Source organism: Dendrobates tinctorius, unplaced genomic scaffold (genome assembly GCF_039654945.1).
Source record: "Dendrobates tinctorius isolate UK_male_01 unplaced genomic scaffold, ASM3965494v1 ptg000105l, whole genome shotgun sequence".
NCBI classification, from domain to species: Eukaryota; Metazoa; Chordata; class Amphibia; order Anura; family Dendrobatidae; genus Dendrobates; species Dendrobates tinctorius.
In genome coordinates, this window is record NW_027361773.1 from 1,801,011 (window position 1) to 1,816,186 (window position 15,176).

General features: G+C 38.9%; 1 protein-coding gene and 1 long non-coding RNA gene across 29 annotated transcripts in view; one reads left to right on the forward strand and one right to left on the reverse strand.

Annotated features, from left to right (window-relative positions):
- The window catches only part of CELF2 (CUGBP Elav-like family member 2), a 654,777-nt gene that overhangs the window by 216,930 nt on the left and 422,671 nt on the right, over positions 1-15,176 (reverse strand). The window lies entirely within an intron of this gene.
- On the forward strand, positions 13,583-14,174 carry LOC141100483 (uncharacterized). The gene is made up of 2 exons (XR_012234706.1): positions 13,583-13,737; positions 13,825-14,174. It is a non-coding gene; the product is annotated as an uncharacterized lncRNA (long non-coding RNA).

Here is a 15,176-nt window from a genome sequence, read left to right on the forward strand (position 1 = left end):
GTCTTTGAAGTAGGTCTTGTAATTTGTGAAATGGATCCTCCATGGATTGGATTGGATTTTTTTTTCTAGCAGATTCTAAAAATGTTTGCTCAAATTGATACCTGGAAAAATTCAGTATCATCACATCAATGCCTTAAACTCTTTGTAATATTCCTCAATCCATTACCAGTTTTTGCTGTGTGGCATGGTACATTATGAGGCTGACACAGGCCATTGTCATTTAGGAATTCTGCTGCTATGAAGGTCTGTATTATGTTTGCAACAATGTTTTAAGTATCGGAAAGTGAAATGTGTAACATTCACATAAATTCCAGGATCCAAAGTTTCCTAATAGAACAGTGCCCAGTTGAATAGGGTACTGATGCCATTACTGACTTCTTTCTCCTGCTGCTGCCAGCATTATATAGCACTGGGACTATGCTTGATACAGACTTAGACTCCATTGAATTGTTGAGTATATGTTAAATTTTTTTTCAAGTTTCTGCAGCAGAACCCACTTCAGTTACATGCGGATTTAGTTGCATATTTGCTGTAGATTTCATCCTTTTCATTGCAGAGCGTAAAATCCGTGCTGAATTATCTTGATGCAAATCACATTATAAAAAAAAAGCAATCAAAAACAGTTTCCTTATAGATTCCAAGCGGACAAAAATCAGTCATTTGGATGAGATTACGGTAAATCCCTTTCGCTGGTACTATAAAATGCTCTGGATTTTCCATGTGGAAAATGCACACCAATACACGACGAACCAACACAGCCTTAGTGGTGTGGCAAGAGAGGGTGAAGAGGTAGGAGATGCCCCTATTTCCCCATAACCAGATATCGGTATAATAAATGGAGTGTGAGAGCCCTGCTACATATTTTAGATTGAGGCCCAAGATCTTCAAATTACGTCTCTGTTATTCTGCATGAAAATCCACAAAATTAAATAGGTATATCCAGTGTCGGACTGGGGTGCCAAGGGCCCACCAGTAACACTGACTTTGGGGGCTCACTTTTCACCTACATACAAATATTACACAACCCTGGTTCACAAATTTACCTATATCTCTATATACCCTGGGTAGTTTGGTTAATGATTAATGAATGATGAGATGCTGCTTTTTTCTGTACAGAGTGAATCAAGTGAATTATGACAAGCATTGCCCATACAGTGGAGTTGGGGGCCCAGATCTGCACTGGGGCACACTGGGGGATTCCCCTGTTATCCTATGGGCCAGTCCGAGCCTTGGTGTATCAACATACTACATCATCCTGAATCAGATGGCTTTGTTAAACAATGTAGCGCTATGTGGTAGAATAATTTATAACACTCCGATACTTGTGGGTATTATTTATTTTACCTTTTATGTTAGTTGGCCTATTATAAAATATTCATAGACAGCGAAGGCTAGGTAGATTAATGAAAATCTATCGAATATCTAAATTTTTCACAGGCATCCTTATAAATATTATTATGGATACATCATGGCCTATTTTAATTACGGTATATGACTACTGTGCGGGAGGTTTGCTTAACGCTCTGAAATTATTCAGCCTTAATTGGCACCTTTCTTTGATATGCAAGAAAAGCATTTGGATGAAAAGGCATGCACAAAGGCAATGCCATTGGGTGTGAAGCTTTTCTCCATCCATCAGTCAGTATTAATCCCAGCTAAAATACAGATTTTCTAAATCACAGTGAAGCCTTCCTCGTTATTAATGGTAAGGGCTACAGGATTTGAGGTTATTTAAAGTATGATTAGAATATCAAACAGGTCAGATATACAGTAAAAAATATAATGCACAGGTTCAAACACAAAAAGACATATATTAGTATAGAATAAAGAGCGACTTATCTCTTATATATAGCTTGCTATATGTACAGCAAAGACAGTTTTGGTCTTTACAAGTATACAGTCTACTTACAATATGTTCGTTCAGTTAGGGGGCAGAGATTGCCATTACAATAAGGCCCTGGAGCCTAGGGGGGCCACAAGATCAGCCTGGCACATATGAATAGACCAATAATATTAAAAACCATGACAGTTGGCTTTTGGAGGTTTTGGGCCAAAGAGTCTCAAGTTACGCCACCGTGGTTCATCATGTCCATCTTCTCTGTATTAACAGCTGTTTTTTATTATAAAGGGAAAAGAAGATTGCACACAACAGGAGACCTTTCTCTAGCGATTTCAGTAGGTACAACTGAACCCAATAAAGGGATAATGCAGAATTAGAATAATATGGCTGCTTTCTTTTTGAAATAACATCACACTTTTCCATTGGATGTATGTGGTTTTGCATCTCATTCACATTCAAAGTGCAATACCAGATATAATCTGTGGTTAGGTGTGGTGATGCTTCAGGAAGAAGCCACCTATAGTCTTCTAATCCTGTATAACCCCTTAAAACATTCAATGAATGACCATGGTGGAAAAAAAAAATCTTAAGTTTTATACAAAGGTTTATCATCATTTTGATTTACAAGGGTCAGCACAGTACGTCATGAAACGTTCTTTATAATAACGGTGGCTGTCAGGAGATATCTGTTGTTGGCCAATACAACCACAAAAAGTAAAGGAAGCCCTGATTTTCTTTCACCTCCATGACTGGGTATTTTAGGGTGCAGTGGCACTGAGTAGTCTGCAATTTTTCAAAACCTGTGACATTGTGACATATCTGATTGAATGGAAGGCATTTATGCAGGAAAGACCTAAGTGTTAATTTTAGACAGAAGTCATGTTCTTGCAGTTTTAGCAATTCTGTTGGATAAAAAAAGGCATCGGACAAAGCTACCAACGACCTTTGGAACAGCATGGATTTTGTCACACGTTTCTTAACAAGGACAAACATCACTGAACTTATGGCTCTACAAATGAACGCATGTTAAGAGAAATTGTATGGCAGGTCACTGTTCACTGACCTGTTCAGGATTAGCTCTCCAAAGCCAGTAGACTATGTTTTACAATAGACAGTATCTTTTGCAATTTCGAACAGACTTTAACAAGAAATGTTTTTTTTCCAGCTCATAACTTTGTCTATTTTGCTTTTATAAAACCAACTGTTTAACTCCCTGTAGTACAAAAACACAAAAATAGTTAAATATTGGCTGAAAAACAGATAAATCGCAGAAAATATGTTTATTGTACGGTTTAGGCAACACATACCCCTTATTATAACACAGGAAACACTGGGATTGATATAATATATTAGGCTAGATTGCTTTCCCAAGGTGTATAATAAATGTTATATTTAATATTTGAAGACTTTATAGCTTTCTATTGCTACACTTCTCTCTTCTTTAGGAAAAAATGTGATGTTATGAAGACTTCGGTAGGTAGTAAGGATGTAAAGCGATAAAGAATCCTTCTGCCTAGTGCAGGGTCAGTGAGGGTAGTCCCTGTTTGGTGTTTGTATTTGCTCCAATCAGCCACAACATTAAAACCACTGTGAGGTGAAGTGAATAATATTCTTTAACTCATGACAATGTCACCTGTTCCACAAAGGGTTGGAATAAAAACAAGCGAACAGGCAGTTCTTGAGGATGATGTGTTAAAAAAAGGAAAAATGGCCAATTATGAGGATGTCAGTGACTTCAACATTAGAAAAAATTGTGACAAAGCATCTCCAAATGGCAGATGTTGAAGGGTGTTCTCGGTACACAGTGATTTGTGCCCAGAAAAAGTAGTTTAGGGAAGAAAAACCAGTGATTTGACTAAAGAGTCATGTGGGGCCAAGCCCTAATGAAGCTTATAGGAGCAAAATGGCTTGGCCATCTGGTACAATTCCACAGAAGCCCTACTGGAGCTCAAGATACTTAAAGAGTTGATTCTGGCTATAAAATAATGTTAAGTGCAAACATAGTGCATCTTGTAGAGCAGGGTTCCCCACCTCCAGTCCTCAAGAGCCACCAATGGTTCATGTTTCTAGAATTTCCTTAGTATGGCTCAGGTGATAATTGCAGTACCTGCACAGGCAATAATTCCATCACCTGGGCAATACTAATGAAATCCAGAAAACGACCTGTTGGTGGCTCTTGAGGACTGGAGTTGGGCAACACTGTTGTAGAGTAAGGGTGGGTCAGCACATCATTTTTTCCTACATTCAGTGACTCTGTTAAAGCTTTCAACTGAATCCCCATAAAACGGGATTGGGGTGTACGCACCAACGAGACCATTTACTATAATGATACAGATGGAGTGTGCTCTGTTGTGCATCATGTTCGAACATGACTCTGGTGATTCTGCCCGCACCATTACATACAGTCCGTTGGCGCACAAACTCAAATTGTAAACCCACCCAAAGGGATTTCACAGCTGCAGACCAGTCTTGGAATTAGTCTGGATGTTGCCTGCCGGTGATCTAAACATTGCTGCAGACCAAGTATACCTATTCTGGGCAATGGCATTCAAAAATGGCTGCGACCTACTTTTGCAAGATAATGCGCCTTACCACACTGCAAACAATGCTCAGTAAAAGTTTGAGGATCATATGAGATAGATCAAAGTGTTGACTTGGCTTCCAAATTCCCCCAATCTCAATCTAATCAAGGATTTGTTGAATGTGCTGGAAAAACAAGTCAGATCCAAGGAGACCCCACCTCACAAGATGTATGGTATAGGTCATGGAAAAACTATAGGCCGATGATTTTCATTGATCCATCGGTACTTAGAAGCATAATGGAATTGAACATCCCTGGATTGTATCTGAGATTTACCTGGAATGTTGAAAATGGCAAAAGTGATGGGATGAGGTGTGATAATGATGTACAATTAGAATGCACGATTAGTAAAAGTAGGTCTGAAAATATAGCTATAAAATTATCTATGGGGACTTAGATAATAAAAAATGATTAATGTGTGTGGTAGATGTATTACGTTATAAGGAGCTAGTAGTTTCCTTTTATAAGGCAATGAGTAGAAAAAAATGCATTTGGGACACAAGCTTTGAATGTCAGACTTTAAGATTAATGGCGCTATATTGTCAACAACAGCAGATAAAAGGGTCCCGGATGACATTGTTTCAAAGGAATTTCAAAAAAGAAAAAAATGTATGTAAAGCCAGCAGGTTGCAGAGACATAATGATGCCACAATGTAAGGCCTATCAAAGACAAATGGAACACAAAAGGCAGCACACACTACTTTTCACCACTTTTAAATTTAAAAGTCACCTTATAGACATTTCTGTGTAGATTTCAAGGCTGAAGCCTGCACATACAAAAATAATCTATCATAAACACTATACAAAACAATATATTCGATGAACATGACCATAGGTTATATATTTTAAAGATATTTTCTTATAGAAAGTTTCCATATGTTACTATTTGCGCAATTGTCAATAGCAATATAGCAATCACAGTGACACCTTCAGTTTCAGAATAGGTACTGCACAATACAAAATCTGGGGGAAAAGGAAATATGTGCAATTTTAAATTAGATCTCTTTCCTAAAAATATGACAGCACAGTAAATATAATTTGTAATGGATGCTCAATGATGAAAGAGTTTCAGCAAAGGCACTGATATTGATATGAAAGGTGGTTTAAATCCAGGGAAATAGAAAAGGACATAAAAAAGCAAAATATAGAGAAATTTGAAGGCAAAGTAAAAAAGAAGAAAATGACACCCTTGAAAATCAGCCAGGCACAGATGAATTCGTTTGTTCGACTGATAATGTGTATCAGTCTTAGCTATGATCCAGATGCACTCTGCTTTGTCCCTGTAGACAATAGACGCCAAGTAGTAAATGGCACACAAAACCTGGAATTTCAAAACTGCCAGGAAGATAAAAGTTCTGTGATAGCCCAAGGAATACCCACTGCCGAGGAAGTGGAATGTGAATGGGAGCGTACACGTTAATATGCAACACACAGCTCTGCCATGCTTTCGCTTAGTGGTTGCATGCTATTCAGTAATGGTTGTAAGATGTGAAGGACATATTCTCTACGTGAAACTAGTGTCACTAAATAAACCTTTCAACTTTAATCAATTATACCTCAGAATATAGAAATTATCTTGCAAATTAGGATGAGGATTTCCAGTATTGTGCCATTGCTATATACGAAATGTTGACATTTCCATTTTAATATAATTTCTAACTATGGTGTGAAGGCATCATGTCAAAGATGTGTAACTATAACTAATAATTATGGCTAGAGAGAACAACTAGGGCAGTGAGTGGTGCACACCGTGGAAAATGTGTTTATGAACTTGCCCCTTTTCAGGGCCATTTCCACCTACCACGCCCCAATTTTGTTTTATAAGTGTATGCTCCCACGGTCAGTAAACTCTGCGGGCTGGACGCTGCATATTTCCGCAGCGTCCAGATGTTACAGCACAGTGGATGGGATTTCAAGAAATCTCATGTCCACTATGCGTGCACAGATGCCTGTGGATCACCTGAGGAGACAGACATGGGGCATGTCTTTCCAGACCGCAGCATGTCTATACCTATACAATGTATTAACGCGGTGATTCTGCACGGTTCATTGAACACATGCGGATTCTCCTGCGTTCAATAGACGGCAGCACATTGGACGCAGTGGACATTTGCTGCGTCCAAAGTGCTGACAATTACTGACCGTGGGAATGTAGCCTTAGGCCACCATCACAAGTTCAGTATTCGGTCAGTATTTCACATCAGTATTTGTAAGCCAAAACCAGTAGTGGGTGATAAATACAGAAGTGGTGACGTGTTTCTATTTATATGGATTCACCTAAATAAAATGGGAATGGTTGGTGATATCAACTTCCTGTTTGTGGCACATTAGTATATGGGAGGGGGAAAACTATTCAAGATGGGTGGTGACCATGGTGGCCATTTTGAAGCTGGCCATTTTGGATCCAACTTTAATTTTTCCAATGAGAAGAGGGTCATATACTAATGTGCCACAAACAGGAAATTGATATCACCAACCATTCCCATTTTTTTTAGGTGTATCCATACACATGGCCCACCCTGTACTTTTCCTGTGATTGTTCCACTCCTGGTTTTTGCTTACAAATACTGGCATAAAATACTGACCAAATACTGAATGCGTGAATGTGGACTTAAAAGGGTTGTATCAAGTTCATAAATGAGTAATATCACAAAGTGCTGGTAAAAACAGGCAACTTTGCATTTTGCTCCTTATTATCCCCTTTGCAAACTTGGGGTTTTCAATTTTTGCATTTCCCTTTTTGCTCCTAGTCTTCCCAGAGCCATCAGTTTTTTTATTTTTCGGTCAATATGGCTTGTTTTTTGTGAGACGAGCTGTACTTTTGAACAACACCATTGGATTTACCATATTGTGTACTGGAAAACGGAAAAAAAATTAAAAGTGCAGTGAAATTGCAAAAAAGTGTATAGGTTATTTTTTATTTAAGTGATGAAAAACAAATCCAAAATGTGCAAAAAAAAAAAAAAGCTATTTTCCGAAACCCATAGCATCTCCTTTTTTTGGGATCTGGGGCAGGATAAGGGCTTATTTTTTGAGCGCCGAGCTGATGTTTTTATTGATACCATTTTGGGGTAGATATGACATTTGATCGCCTGTTATTGCAATATTGCAGTGACCAAACAAACGTAATTCTGGTGTTTTGATTATTTGTCTCATTACGATGTTTATTGAACGGATTCATTTTTTTCATATTTTGATACATCGGGTATTTGTGAACTCGGCAATACAAAATATGCATATTTTTTTCTTTAATTATTTTATTTTGAATGGGGCAAAAGGGGGATGATTTGAACTTTTATATCTTTTTAGTTTTTAAAAAAACAAACTTTTTTTTAACTTTTTACTTGCTTCAATAGTCTCCATGGGAGACTAGAAGCTGCGATCATCCAATCGCCTGCGCTACACATAGCAAGGCTTCAGCTAAAATGATCATCTGCTATGAGCAACGGCCACAGGGTGGCACTCATACCAGATTGGCAATGACAACCACAGGGGTCTCTTGCAGCCCCCAGGTTGTCATGCCAACCCATCGCACCCCGCGGTCATGTGACACAGAAAGCACAGTTTGGATCAATAGTGCAACCATGCCAGGGGTCTGAACTCTTATTTTTCAGAATCGCACTGCCCAAGGCAAAGCTGTAAGCTGGGGGCTAGAAGCAGAAGCGCCTGAAGATACGCCTTGAGGAAAACCCCTTTAACTTTCCCACCTCCTAAAAGTGCATTCAGACATTGGGGTCCATCCAATGATGGAGGACAGTGGCATCAAACACAAGAACCCTTATATGCTTTACCTTTTTGGGAGGCTTTTGCAGAGAACAATAGATTTTCCAGCTTTTCTGGGAATCAGGAAGGACTCCTAGAGCCACCAGGATATTTTGGGATAGCTAACAAGTATGTGCATAAAAAAGTCAAGAATAGTCAGGAATAGATCACTTTACATGTGTGAAAATAACAATCAAGGAATGGAATGTCATATATGATAAACCAGAACCCTCATAATAGAGAGAGAGAAGTGACCATAAAAAAAAAAGAATGGTTCAGGCAACATAATTGTGGACACCATCCATCTGATACTTAATAAGGTATAGCCCTTCTAAACACATAATGTGGTAAGGGGAAATTGAATCTACTTCATCAATGTGTATACTCCAATTTATTGATAAAAAAGTCTAATAAATGCACTTAATATGATGATACGTATACAAAGGACCCACATAATATGCGCCACACTCAATAGTCAGCACCTTGACCCTATAGAATGTTTCCATATAAATCCAGAAATGTTCTGAACATATTGCATTAGACGGTTCTATTCAGAATAACCGCTCAGAGCTCAATACTAGAAAGAAAATCAACATCCATCAAATACTGAATCATCTTCACCTTATCAATTTACTGTGACAAAGACTGATTACAGGGAGACACAACTGAGTATCTTGTACAAAGATCCAGACATTTCATGATCCTCAGTTGGCAGGCATGTCAGCAATCTATGGTGTTATCCTAATAGTAGTATGCATCTTCTGTATGTACTGTGTAAAAGGAATCATTTATCTTTCCAATAAGTTTAAACAAATACAATAGCAAAAATTTCCAACGATGTGCAGAGGGATGCGTCCTTTCAAATAAAAGGATATTATTTGTTGTTTCTTACTATTGTATCACCCAGGGTAAGCATCCAAATAAGTGAACATCATTAAGCAGTCATAATTTAGTGTCTTCATAGCTCGGCTTGTGTATGACATTGCTAAGGCCTCATTTTGAAATCCATTTTTTTTGTGCACAAGAAAAAGCGCACCATTTTTCATCAGTCTGCTGGATACAATTTTCGTCCATTTTTGGTCCATGTCTATTCTTACTATTAGTGTAGCAAAAAACAGACAGCACTCGGATGACAATTGGATATCATCTAAGTGCTGTTTTTTTGAAAGACTCATTCACTTAAATAGGCGCATTTGATCAGCACATTGGATCCATAACAGACATGTCCCTTTATTTTTTAGAAAAATTAGTCTTCAAAAAACTAGGCTATTTAAAATGTGTCATAACTGTAAAAAATGGATGTCTGCATGATAAGTTGGAACATGCATAGTACATTCACATTTTAAAAAAAAAAAAACATTGCTGCAATTTTACAAAATTTTGAGAACATTTTCTTTGGCAATTTCGGAAAATCACGGCAAAAAAATTCTCGAACCATTTCGACAACGTGGAACTCAGCCTAAGAAAATTCATTAACAAATACTTTTCATGATATACCTGAGCAGTGGAGCTAAAAATGTATAATTTTCACTTACTAAAAGGACTAACTGAAGAGAAGCATCAAAGGGAGAACATGGTTTCACCCGTATTCTAAAAAGAGAGGTCAAGAGAGTACAGCCAGCCATAGGAAATTTTTAAACATTTTATACATATTTTCTGGTAAAATACTAAGATATACAAATCATCCTATGAAAAGGAACGCTTTACAAAGCAAAAACGTTACGGATTTTAGTTGGCTACGTCTTGGTGCCCGCTTTCAATAGGAGTATATAGTCGAAAATGATGCAAGAGGGAGTACATGATAACTCCGAATACATCATTACAGTCAAAGGCCTAATCCACAGATATGCCCAAATTCTGTTTTGTGGGGGGGTCGGATGAAAGCACCGAAGGGGCCAATGTACATATGAGAAAACACTATGTGAAAGGGCCCTTGCAGCTTATAATGACAATAATAATTAGGGTACATCCATATGTGTCTAATAAGCAACAGCAATGTGGATAAGATTTTACAAAATCTCATTTATATGGAGTGGAAAAAAATCTGCAGCCAAAATTGACCTCCAGTGTGTATTTTAGCACCACAGCATTTCATCTTTGGCCTTGCACCTTAAAGGGGATCTGTCACCCCATATTAGCCCTATGAGCTGCAGGCACTGCCATCAGGGGCTTATCTACAGCATTCTGTAATGCTGTAGATAAGTCCCTGATGTAACATGAAAGATAAGAAAAGAATTAGATTACTCTCACCCCGGCATTCGGTCCGGTCCAATTGGTGTCGCTGTCCGGTCCAGCGCCTCCTATCTTCATGCAATGATGTCCTCCTCCTTGCTTCTCCCTCGGCTCCTGCGCATGCATCTTTTCTCTGCCCTGTTGAGGGCAGAGCAAAGTACTGCAGTGCGCAGGCGCCAGACCTCTCTGACCTTTCCCGGCGCCTGCGCACTGCAGTGCTTTAATCTGCCCTCAATAGGGCAGAGAAAGTATGCCTGCGCAGGAGCCGAGGGAGAAGCAAGGAGGAAGACATCATCGTATGAAGATGGGAGGCACCGGACCGGACCGCAACACCCACCGCACCTGACCACGCCCCCCGGTGAGTATAATCTAACGTGTATTTCTTCTTTTTCAGGTTTCATCAGGGGCTTATCTACAGCATTACAGAATGCTGTAGATAAGCCCCTGTTGGCAGTGGCCGCCGCTTATAGCGCTGAAATGGAGTGACAGATTTCCTTTAAATTTTACTCTTTGCAATGCATATCTGGGTCAAATCCTCATGTAACACGGGCAGATATTGTTGCAGATTTCGAGTTGCCATGGAGATGTGATAAAAGCCACAGAGGAATATGTGTATGTCTGATGATTTCTTTTATTTATTTACTATACAATAATTAGATGTGTTCATTAAAGGTGAAGTACAAATAACACTGCAGATAACCATTTCTTGGAATTGTTGCTGATGATACAATGACTATTGAGTTGAAAATAAAAGTGCTCAATACAATTTAACATCTGTAGTTTCAGGAAAATAACAGGTATCACACAGCTATCATTTATGTGTTCTTCCTTTTTGATGTTGGAAATTGAAGGCTTCTTGCAAAAGGGCATCATTAAGTTCTTATTAATTCCATAACACAAAAGCAATCCTTTTAAAACCATGGCTCTGTAACTTTAAATTACAGAACTAGCTTGGTATTTAATGAGAGATTTAGCACAGCAGGGCATCTGTTAAATTAAGTTGTGCCTTCACATCACAGTGGGGAGACAGGTGTATATTGGTTTAGAATTATGGAAATGTTGACTAATTCTGAAGCTTGTAATCAAACGGACGGCACCCTGCAATATTTTCTTCCAAGAAATCTGCATTAATCATTTATACACCCCCCTCTTTATTTCGTGTCCATCATGAAGGAAAAAAAAACAAAAACAAATCAAAGGCTTATCTAATATGTTTTGATGTTGACTTTCACAGTGGAATGTTGTAAGCTCGGAAATATAGTCTAAAGATGGTAATATTATACCGTATTTCCAAGCATAGTACAGAAAACTACATAAACTTCACAAGAAGTTCCAATAAAAAATACTTTTACCCAAGGACCTACCTGTGTTTTAGATTTATTTCTTATTGAAGGGAATGTCAATAGAATCAACCCTCCTAAGAAGTCTATATGGGCATGCAGGTCATACCAAATTGATTAACAGGGGCATTCCCAGTGTGAAATATAATGACTGACAATCTGCTCTGCTGAGCTACATGTCTCACACGGGTAACACTCTCTTTCAATTAAAATAAGCTCTGGAGGCAGATTCTCAAGGAGATCTATGTCCCTCCCATAAATCTTAACAGCTCGTTTACATATTAAGACAAATATGGATTTCTTTGGATCAAGACATGATCACAGATATCAAGGAATCATTTTATACAACTTTCCGTGACCTAAATATCCATATAGCAAAATAGAAAAAACACGGCACTCAGTGTGGAGAGAGGTGCACAAGTCGGGTATCCAGCCAACTAACAATGTAGTACAAAAACTTGGCACTCAAAAGAAAAATTGATTTGACAGTTCCTTTATTGTAAAAGGCATCCAGTTAAATATACTTCTTTTACTTCTTTAAACGTTTTCGGTCATACAATTGACCTTCATCAGAAACAGAATTTTTTCACAGTTGGTTTTAACTAGAATGAGTTTACAAGAAGACAAGACAGTACGGTTAGTGAACAAATAAGTATCTAACAAATATCTGAGCAACAGGATGCTAATAATGACCGTATGAACATCATACAAAGTTTAGATGAAAGGTCGATGACTAGATAAATACTGAAATAGCGAAACCTGAGACAAGGTTCAAGTGAGCTTAGTGAAACTCCACAGGTTCCATGGGCGGTGATAGAGAGTCCGTGCTGTGATGGTATGTAAGGAACATATGTAAAAGACGTGCCCTAGGAGGTTGAAAAAAAACAACAAGTGTGACACTGGTAAATAAAGGATACAGTGAGATTCGTGGTCGGCTGGTGCTACTGGATGTGCAATACCACATGAAAAGTAATAGCCGACTGGAATGAGTGCCAAGACAGGTACCTGAGAGGAACTGTAATGGAAAATTCCATATATTATTATTAAAGAACCGCTGTCATAAGTAGGCACTATTCAGTACTGGAAAAAAGAGAAAGAACAAGACGGTGAGTGACTATGGCACATAAACATAAACATATTGGGCGATGTTATGTGAATGAGGAAGGAGAAAAAATCCAAAACAGTCAATTAATACCTGGGTATATTCATTAATAATGTAGAGAAACAGACGTCTGGGAAGCAGCAGCTACTGAGGATGAGAGGACACTGACCCACGGGTTTGACACCTTGGGTTATACAGGGACCGATAGATCCTTGCCTCCCTGGGCAGGACAGACCATTTGGAAAATCACAGGTGACTCTAGCTCTCCCAGACAACATTAGGGCACCACTATTGTACCATCTAGTGCCTTTTTGCTTATGATTTCTTCTCTTTCAATTTTAGCACCCAGTTGTGGACATTCATGCCTGTCACAAACAATACAGGATAGTTTCCTGAATATATTACAGGTGATTTCACACTTCTTAATACAGTGTTCACCTCACATTCTTTGTCCTCAGGGCTACTCATACCTTCTACATGTTTCAATTGCAGTACAAATTTCTGGACACCCACACCAATTATTGGATCTACCGGTCCCTGTATAACCCAAGGTGTCAAACCCGTGGGTCTGGTGATTTCCTACATGAATGGGTAATTCAGTTCACATTACGTGCATATCCTCAGCCTATCTCAGTACACACATTTATACTCTTTTTTTATCATCCTTATGTGCCATAGTCACTCACCGTCTTGTTCTTTCTTTCTCTTTTTTTCCAGTACTGAATAGTGCCTACTTATGACAGCGGTTCTTTAATAATAATATATGGAATTTTCTATTACAGTTCCTCTCAGGTACCTGTCTTGGCACTCATTCCAGTCGGCTATTACTTTTCATGTGGTATTGCACATCCAGTAGCACCAGCCGACCACGAATCTCACTGTATCCTTTATTTACCAGTGTCACACTTGTTTGTTTTCAACCTCCTAGGGAACGTCTTTTACATATGTTCCTTACATACCATCACAGCACGGACTCTCTATCACCGCCCATGGAACCTGTGGAGTTTCACTAAGCTCACTTGAACCTTGTCTCAGGATTCGCTATTTCAGTATTTATCTAGTCATCGACCTTTCGTCTAAACTTTACATGATGTTCATACGGTCATTATCAGCATCCTGTTGCTCAGATATTTGTTAGATACTTATTTGTTCACTAACCATACTGTCTTGTCTTCTTGTAAACTCATTCTAGTTAAAACCAACTGTGAAAAAATTCTGTTTCTGATGAAGGTCAATTGTATGACCGAAAACGTTTAAAGAAGTAAAAGAAGTATATTTAACTGGATGCCTTTTACAATAAAGGAACTGTCAAATCAATTTTTCTGTTGAGTGCCAAGTTTTTGTACTACATACTAAATATCCATATAGATGGCTTAGGAAGGTTGATCTCACTGGCAGATTCGCTTTAAGATATAATTTGGCGTGTAGGGATTGTCTATCTGGACAACCCCTTCTCTAACTAAGAGAGTCCAAGAAGATCGGCTCATATTATTAGGGAAGCAGTTGGCAGTTGCTCATTTCTCCTGCAGTGCCAGCTTATATTGTGCTTATAAAGGAGTTATCCAACGAGACAAATGATGAGTTTCTGATAATTGGGGATCCAACCACTATGACCCTTACTGATCCAAAGAAGGATCCAATTAAAGAGTAACTAAACTTTTGGGACACAATTTTATATTTTTGTGTCCTTTATGTCTGTCTGCAGATCGGTCTATGCTTTCTATAGTGTCTGTACTTTGCTCTGTGTGGGCACTCAGACAGCAGTTGTGTGCTACTGGCTTTTGAGCTGTACACATTAGGAGTCTATTGAACGATCTTTGGCATACAAGGACCAATATCCCCTTCAATCTGAAGACAATCAAAGGTGCACAAAAATCTAAAAAAAAATGTGTCCTAAATACTTTAGAGTTGAGCGAAACAGGTTGGTCAAATTCATAAGTCGCCGACTTTCGCTGAAGTCGGGCTTCATGAAATGAAACCCGACCATAGCGTGAGGTCGGCCACGAGGTCGGCGACTAGAGCGCCAAAGTCGCGATTCAAATGATGCTTCCAGCACCCTTTTTCAGCCAATGATGGAGGATGCACACTGTGGGCAACGCGATGACATGGGCAGCGGTCACCACCATCTTTGAGAAGGGCATGCAAGTGATTGGCTTGCTTTGTGTGGTGTCTTAGGGGCTATAAAAGGGCGTGCACGCCGACGGCCATCTTACTTCTGCCGATCTTAGCATTAGGGAGAGGTTGCTGATGCTGATTCTGAATAAGGGAGAGCATTAGGCAGGGAAGAAGAAAAAAAAACCAGCTTCTTCTGGTAGCGAT